This window comes from Rhinichthys klamathensis, unplaced genomic scaffold, assembly GCF_029890125.1.
Source record: "Rhinichthys klamathensis goyatoka isolate OS25496 unplaced genomic scaffold, OSU_Roscu_1.1 h1tg000121l_1, whole genome shotgun sequence".
In the NCBI taxonomy this organism is placed as follows: Eukaryota; Metazoa; Chordata; class Actinopteri; order Cypriniformes; family Leuciscidae; genus Rhinichthys; species Rhinichthys klamathensis.
In genome coordinates, this window is record NW_026606658.1 from 1,102,109 (window position 1) to 1,110,656 (window position 8,548).

Genomic DNA, 8,548 nt, shown 5'->3' on the forward strand with positions numbered 1-8,548 from the left:
GGAGTGAGAGTGAGTAAATCATGCTATTGAAATTCTGAGATGAGTGGCAGGTTTTCTCAATGGATCCAGGTGCTTCTAAACCAATTTACTATAATAAAGAACTGAGCACAGAGGAGTGACTGACTATTTGCATCTCTTTTCACTTGGAAAAGGTCAAGTTTGACAGAGAGTCTACTGAGACCTCAAACAGACCTGACTGTTTATGAGACATTAAAACACACCAGAGATTTTATAGCCACGAAAGGGCATATGGTTGGTTTAGTTATCAAAAATTCTTTCTTTCCTTCTCATCAATATCATTACTGATTCAACGCAATGTATAGGAATACCAGTACAATTTACAATTATTTCAATAATAATGTACGGTGTAGAGTGTCTAGAAACCACTCTGTTTTATCATGTGCAGAATGAGGCCTGCATTGTCTTGTTTCCCAGGAAAGATGTCATCTTGATGCCATTAAATGTCTCTGTACAATCCGAATATATGCCTCCACGACACGTCAGTGGTACCGTACCTTCACACATATGCAAGTCACCCATACTGTTTCCACTGATGCACCCCAATACCAGGACAGATGTTTTCTTTGCACCTGTCGCTGATGAAAGTCTGGATAGTCCTTTTCATCTTCGGGACTGAGAACTCAAAGTCAGTTTTCACCCAAAACAAGCTGAAATGTGAATTAATCTGACCGCAGCACACATTTCCACTGGGTTTTTGGATCATCTGAGGTGAGCTTGAGCCCAGAATTAACAAATCACAGAAAATTGTATTGCATTTTACAAAATGTCCTAACTTTTCTGGAAATGGGGTTGTGTGTGTGTGTGTGTGTGTGTGTGTATAAGCTTGTCTTATTTCCATTTTAAAAAATGTAGGATTGTAATTTGCCTTATTATCCAAATTAATTTTACTAAATCTTTCCTTCTAAATGTCATAATGCCCTTTGGGACTCATAAATAGGCCCAAAAACATATATACCCCTGAATATAATTACAATGTTGATTTCTTAGCATCTACACCACTTTTACATAATTTCATGTTAATTTTAAAACAAAAGTAACAACAAAACCTTATAAATGAAATGCTGTCTTGGTTATGAACCATCAGTGATGGGAATAACGGCGTTATAAATAACGGCGTTACTAACGGCATTACTTTTTCCAGTAACGTGTAATCTAATTGATTACTCTTCTCATCTTAATAACGCCGTTCCCGTTACTGCCAAAAAATGCGGCCCGTTACTATAACTGATGAAGCTGTTTTTTGTTTTTTTCATCAGACCAACTAGATCTCTGAGCGAGAGGCAAATACTTTTTTTACTGTTCTTCCTTGGTTAGTGGGCAGAGCATGAGACAAGCGCATAAATGCTGACGATTGGCTGAGGTGGAGTAAAATGTCATTGTAAGCCAATCAGAGGTAGAGTTCGGCGGGTGTTCGAAAGCACGCATAGTAGTGATGGGCATTCGGCTCTTTTGACTCAGCTCACTGAAAAGAGCCGGCTCTTTTGGCTCACAAACGGCTCTTTAAATGACTTTGACTATAATATTTCAATTTTTATTACATAATTATTTCATTTCTATAGGCTAAATTTGTAAAAATAGAGTCGGCTCTTCAGATATGCGAGCCAGCTCCCGACGTTCACCTAAAAGAGCCGGCTCTTAGAGTAACTAACTCTTAGAATCGCGAACGACCCATCAAAAGCTCATTCGCGAACGAGTCGATCCATCATCACTAACGCTCATTCGCGAACGACCCATCATCACTAACGGCTAACGCTCATGAATTGCGAACGACCCATCATAACGCATAGTCGGACAGGACAGGACACACAAGGAACAACACAAGCCAGTCAGTCAACGAGAGACAGGTATGGCGACGAGCTTAATTTAATTTTGCCCAGTTGTGGCCTCTTGAGGGGCAATAAATATCAAAAGTTCCAAAACATCTATTGTGTTATTTGCATTGATCCACTATATAAACATAATATCTACATACATGGCATTTGATTGGAGGCTAGTCTCACTTTGTCCCACAGCAACATTTTTTTTTTTTAGATGTATGTACAATGTTTCATGTTTCTGTTAATAATGTATTGTATTAAGTGTCCATTTTATCATAATATTCAGATTTAACATAAAGAATAAGAACATGCACATGTATTTTAAGTTCCGTTAAAGAGGGGTAGAGGTCGGGTCACATTTGAGCATTTAAAATTTAATTTTACTTGAAAGTAACGCAATAGTTACTTTTTTAAGTAACTAGTTACTTTTAAAATTTGTAACTGAGTATCTAATTTAGTTACTTTTTGGCAGAAGTAACTAGTAACTGTAACTAATTACTTTTTAAAAGTAACTTGCCCAACACTGTGAACCATTAAGCTACACCTTCGTTGCTCGTCCCATCAATACATGCACTTCTGACCAGGCTGGGAGACTAAACTGAACCTGCAAACCATCTTAAAATGGTTTAAACGGTTCTCTTACGAGAGGTTCTCTCGTACTGCGTAATATCTTACGCTAGGAGAAAACATCTTTTCCACGAGATATTGAAGCCAAAATTATCCTTAATTTTGAATTAATGTAAAACGCGTTGCGGCAGCAGAGTATGTGAGCGGAGTGGAGCGGAGCGGAGCGAGGAGTGGAGCGGTGTGATTTTGAATGGAGTGCGGAGCGGATTTTTTTAAAGTCGGAGCGTCGTGGTTTTCACTCGCTCCGAGAGCGCTCCACTACCGCTCCATCATTCACGAGTACAATTCATGCCAACGGCTCATTATAGAACTGCATTTTTAGTAAGGATTCACACGTTAAACACATTACTCTAGCATGGTACAGAGATGGATCACTCAAATCAGAAAAAAATGTGAAGGATGTGAATGATGACGCCGATGGACATGAGTGGCTGCGGGAGGTTATTTCTCAAGCCTACTGAATATGATCGGGCAACACTATCTCATGAAAGTGCGTATCTATAGCACACATTTTATTTTTTGTGCCATTTATACATAAAAAATTTTTTTGCGTGCAAATGAAATGCACTAAACCCCTTGCCTTGGTTATGATTAGGTGTGTGAAGTGCGTGCACGCCATAAAGTGCGTATCATATGCACGCGAAAACTGCGTATCCTAGGCTATGCAAGCAAAAACAAGTTTTTGGCGTATAAATGGTACGAGAAATAAAATGTGTGACGCACTTTCATGAGATCGAGCTGGATCGGGTGAAAGCACATTTTAAACAGGTAACACTTATTCACACACGCAATCGCTTTCTCACGATTGCGTCTCAATGCATTGCATTCAAAAAATGTAATCTTACAGTGCTGTCGGTTTGATTTCGAAGAGCAGAAAACTGTAAGAAATGTAGTGACCCGTACGTAGATAACTGATGAAAACGTTATTTTCATCTTTCCAAACAAAATATGCTCTGCAAAAAGCAGCAATGATATTTAACTTACAATGCTGATAATGTAATAAGTCATAGGAAAAGTTCGCACACTATCCAATAAACCACATTGAAACTATTCTCCTAATGATGTTTTAATAATAAAAAAAAATAATAATATGCCTATATATTACGATGAGGAGAAATTTAGTGAGATTTCAAAGCATACTTAAATAGTTATTCGCAATTTCCTCGGGGAGCGAAGACGGAGCGGTGTTTCTGATATCAGTGAGCGAGGAGTGGAGCGGGAGCGGTAAATGGTGAACCTGGAGCGGAGTGATTATTAAATGCTTGGAGCGCGGAGGGAACATTGTTGCCGCTCCACTCCGCTCACATACTCTGGGCAGCATGCAGACTAGGGCTGCACGATTTGGGGAAAATGTCATATTGCGATTATTGAGGTCAATATTGCGATTGCGATATACGATTTCGATATAATAAACAAATGGTTTCATGAGTCAACTTGCTTGGTTCTAAAGTAAAATGCACACACAGATTAGTGATCAGTCTGTGTATTAATGTGTATTTCTCAAGTCAAACTAGCAACAACAACTAAATGATTGATAACACATATAATGATCAATAAACCATTGGTGTCTGAATAAAAATGACTTCCTGTCTTAACAGGTAGGATATACAGAAATTGAATAACGTTATCAAACAGTCTGCGCTGCATGAATTATAAATTATATATAGATTAATCCTTATTAAAGCTACAAAAGTTCTTTAGTCAAGAGCAGTGAGTAATTTTCTATGTTCCCTTTATTCTTTGATTAACTTTACTGACAGAACGCTTTATTCGCTGCTGGCCCTTTAAGAGCCGTTGCTGAGACCCGGATCTCACACGCGCCTCATTCCCTCACAACCACAACTATTTTCGTCCATCATGAGACTGCTCTTATGTTATGAAGATACTCGACAAAACGACATTTTGGCATAATTGTGTGTGTTATTGTTCGTTCAAGCTCGAAAGACTGTATTCTGGCACACGGTCTGTGCACGCGCATTATACTGGCACGTGTCTTTCTGTGAGTCACATTCAGGACATTCACAGGCAGCCCGCTCTTTTGACTTGTCGTGCATTATGGTTTAAAGGCATTTGCACGAATAAGAGCGGGATCATGCAACACTAGTCAAAGGATGACAAAAAAGAATGCGTTAATAGCCCTAATTTGTTTATTTCATATAAAATCGCGGCATTTTGCGTCATATAATCGCATAGGTTTGACATCGCGATTACGATTGCGATATGATTAATCGTGCAGCACTAATGCAGACATATGCAAGGCGGCTCGAGTGCCTATTGGCTGTCCTGCGGCAACTGCAGCAGCCTATCGAGAGAGGCCCTTGGTGACGTCAGATCCAATGGGGGCGCTTCGCACCCACTACGTCACCTCCCGCCAAAGCGATCGTGGCCTAGGCCTATAAATATAGCTCGATGGGCTGATATAATCTGATTTTTCATCTCTTCAGCGAAGCTCATGCATCGCTGGATCAGGAGTGAAGAAGCCGCGCCGTCTGAGAAAAGCTTTCTGCGGGACGAGCCTTTGCATCTGAAGACGCTTCGCCGCTGCGACTCACACTCTCTCTCTCTATCTAAAAGAGCAGCGTCTTTTTAAAGATGCCTCGTTCATGTGGCTCGTGCTGAGCTGCACTCAGCGACGGGGACCGCCATTTCATCTGCGTTTCCTGCCTGGGTAAGGATCATGCAGCTCTCGCGCCGCGCCGTAAAAAGCGCCATACTCAGCGGGTCCCCGAGCCTTCTTCAGCCCGGGAAAGCTCGCCGGTTCGCCCGCGAGCTTCACCAGCTTCACTCGAGTCGCTCACCGACGGACAACGGCCGCAGCCCGCCGCCCGCCACCGCTTCCGCCATTAATGACGACGAGATAGCTGCATCTGTAGAGAATGCCAGCTGTTCTATCCTGGCGTCGGACAGTGAGGATTGGGCGAGCTCTGTGGACCTCCCCCCTCTGCCCGCGAGTCTTCAGGGAAACGGGCAAGCATCGAATCCGAGCTGATGCGTCTACTCTCACAGGCCGTGGCGAGCCTCGGCCTTGAGTGGGCGGTGCCCGCGCACAACCGACTGGATGGATATTTTCCTGCAAAGGGACCGTGTACCTCTGTCTCAGCAGCATTCTCCAGGACCGGAAGCTATCAGTGTGACAGATTTGAGGAGCGCTACGGACCTGGCTCTTCGCTGAAATCCGCTGCACAGGCCATTGGGCGGAACATGGCTTCTCTCACCGTTGCTGAGAGACACCTATGGCTGACATTATCTGAGATGCCGGACGCGGAGCACTCCACGTTCCTCGACGCGGCCATCTCCCCAGCTGGCCTCTTTGGATCATCCGTCAAAGTTTTCGCGGATAGATTCGCTGAGGTTCAGAAGACGTCACAGGATATGAAGCACTTCTTACCAAAGCGCTCTAGCTTCGCAGCAGATCCCAGCCACAACCTCCGCCCGCCGCCACTTCACAGCGCCGTCAAGCCCGGGACCAGAGACCACGCTCTCGCTCTGCCGGCCGCCGCCCCCCCTCCGCGTGGGCCCCGGCAAAAGATTGAGATAAAGCCCGAGGCCTCAAAGTCTTCCTAGCCCTCCTAGGAAAACGACGGTGTTTAAGTCTCGCCACGGCCAGACTTCCACCGAAATTTTTCGCTCGTTCAGTTCCAGAAAATGCGACTGTTCCAGTGTATTTTGCAGTAAACAAGCCGGTACTACGGCCCGCTTGCCTGCACACAAATGCCGTTTCCACGGTGACCCAGATAAATCACACAAGCAGTGTAATTTCTGGTATTCCGGCCACAGCCGATGGTGTTATGAGAGTAATAAAAATGCCCACAGCCCAGTGTTCATTTCTACACACAAACACAGCCCGCCACAGTACAGGGCTCGCACAAATAAAATCGACTCATGTCGATTGTGCATTAAATGTAGTGAATGTGCCCACAACCCAGTGCCCACAAACACTACACACTGCATGTCCCACAGTTTCTGTAAAAACGAAACCAACACACATACAGTCAGCTCAGGCCGACGGTGTTTTCAGTGCAGTAAATGTGCCCGCTGTCCCGCGCCCACATTCACTCACAGACATGTTAAGCCCCATGGGGCTTGCCCCGCTCGCTCTCTCTCAGCAAACTGCTATAAGGGAATCGAGCGCGGCCAGGCTGTCCGCCGCGATCGGCGCGCCCCCCCGCCTCAAACGCTGCAAGCACAGTGTTTACGTTACAGCACACCAAAGCTCTCCTGTCGCCACTATGTTGTGGCCAGAGCCCAGATCTCATTCTACCCCTAGCTATTCATGCAAATGTGTGGGCAAAGCTTCCCGGGGTATCAGAATGGGTGCTGAACATTATAAAAAGAGGCTATTCGCTGCAGTTCGCTCGACGTCCCTGCCGCTACCCGGCGCGGGTCGAAACTACGGTAAAAACCGAAGTAGCCCATCTACTTCGAGCCGAAATAGCGAAACTATTGAGCAAAGGTGCAATAGAGCCTTTATCTCAAGCTCAGAGCGAAGGGGGCCTATACAGCAGATATTTTCTGGTACCGAAAAAAGACGGGGGTCTCAGACCCATTCTAGATCTAAGACAGCTGAACAAAGTGCTTGTGAAACGCCAGTTCAGAATGCTCACAGCCAGGAAAATCCTCGAGCAGATTTGCCAAGGGGACTGGTTTATGTCAATAGATCTGAAGGACGCGTATTTCCAAATACAAATAGCGTCACGTCACAGGCGATTCTTGAGATTCGCCTTCGAGGGCCAGGCATATCAATACACAGTCCTACCGTTCGGCCTGTCCCTAGCACCCCGTACATTTACAATGCAATGTTTTGAACTACTTGGACGATTGGCTGATTCTAGCTCGATCACACTCAGAGCTCATAGAACACAGGACCATATTACTCGAACATCTCGAGAATCTAGGTCTCAAAGTCAATTGGGCGAAAAGTTCGCTGTCTCCCAGTCAGAGAATATCTTTTCTGGGCACAGAACTGAACTCGCTGTCTATGACAGCGCGACTGACGCCAGAGCGCAGACTGAACATTCAGCGCATCACGAAATCCTTCCGCTGCGGCACTATAGTCCCGCTCAAAAGGTTTCAGAAAATGCTGGGTCTCATGGCCTCAGCATCATAAGTACTCCAGTTGGGTCTGCTTCGCATGCGCCCGCTGCAGTTATGGCTAAAAGCGCGAGTACCACCTCGGCATGGGCCTCCGGTCTGTTTTGCCTCAAGATCGATCAGAAATGCGTCACAGCTCTGAAACCTTGGAGAGCAATCGACTGGTACCAGTCAGGTGTAAACCTGGGGACTTCCTCGAGTGTGAAAGTGGTGTCCATGGATGTCTCCACCTCCATTTCCAGACCGTTCTTTGGCCAGTGGTCAGAACGGGAGAAGCTCCTACACATAAACTGTCTAGAAATTATGACGGTCGACAACGCGCTGAGGCGTTTTTTGTCCCCGAATAAAAGGTCACCACGTCTTGGTCCACTCGGACAACATGTCAGTGGTGGCCTACATAAATCGCCAGGGTGGCGTCAGGTCCCGAAACCTTTACAGGCTGACGGAACGCCTCCTGGTCTGGACTCAGCACAATCTGGGCTCATTGAGAGCAGCACATGTGCCTGGTCACCTGAATTTGGGACCAGACAGACTCTCCAGAAACAATGTTCCAGCAGGAGAATGGTCTCTGCACCCGCAGATGGTCCTACTGCTGTGGGAGACATTCGGCAGAGCGCAGGTAGACCTGATTGCGTCCCAAGAAAACGCTCACTGTCCGAAGATTTTCTCCAAAGAGCAGGGATGCGCTGGCCCACGTCTGGCCCCGCTGCCCACTCTATGCTTTCCCCCCCGTCTCGAATCAGGGAAAACGGATGCTCAGTGCTACTTGTGGCTCCGCTCTGGAAAAACCAGGCTTGGTTCCTAGTTCTGATGCAGCTGACAAGCACAAGCTGACATAGCCAATACCGACGAAAAAAGACCTCCTCTCTCAGGCCAAGGGCTCGATTTGGCATCCTCGCCTGGAGCTGTGGTCCCTGCACACATGGGCCATCAACGGGTACCCGCAAACCTCCTGGAGGGAGTGTTAAACACGATCACGCAGGCTAGAGCGC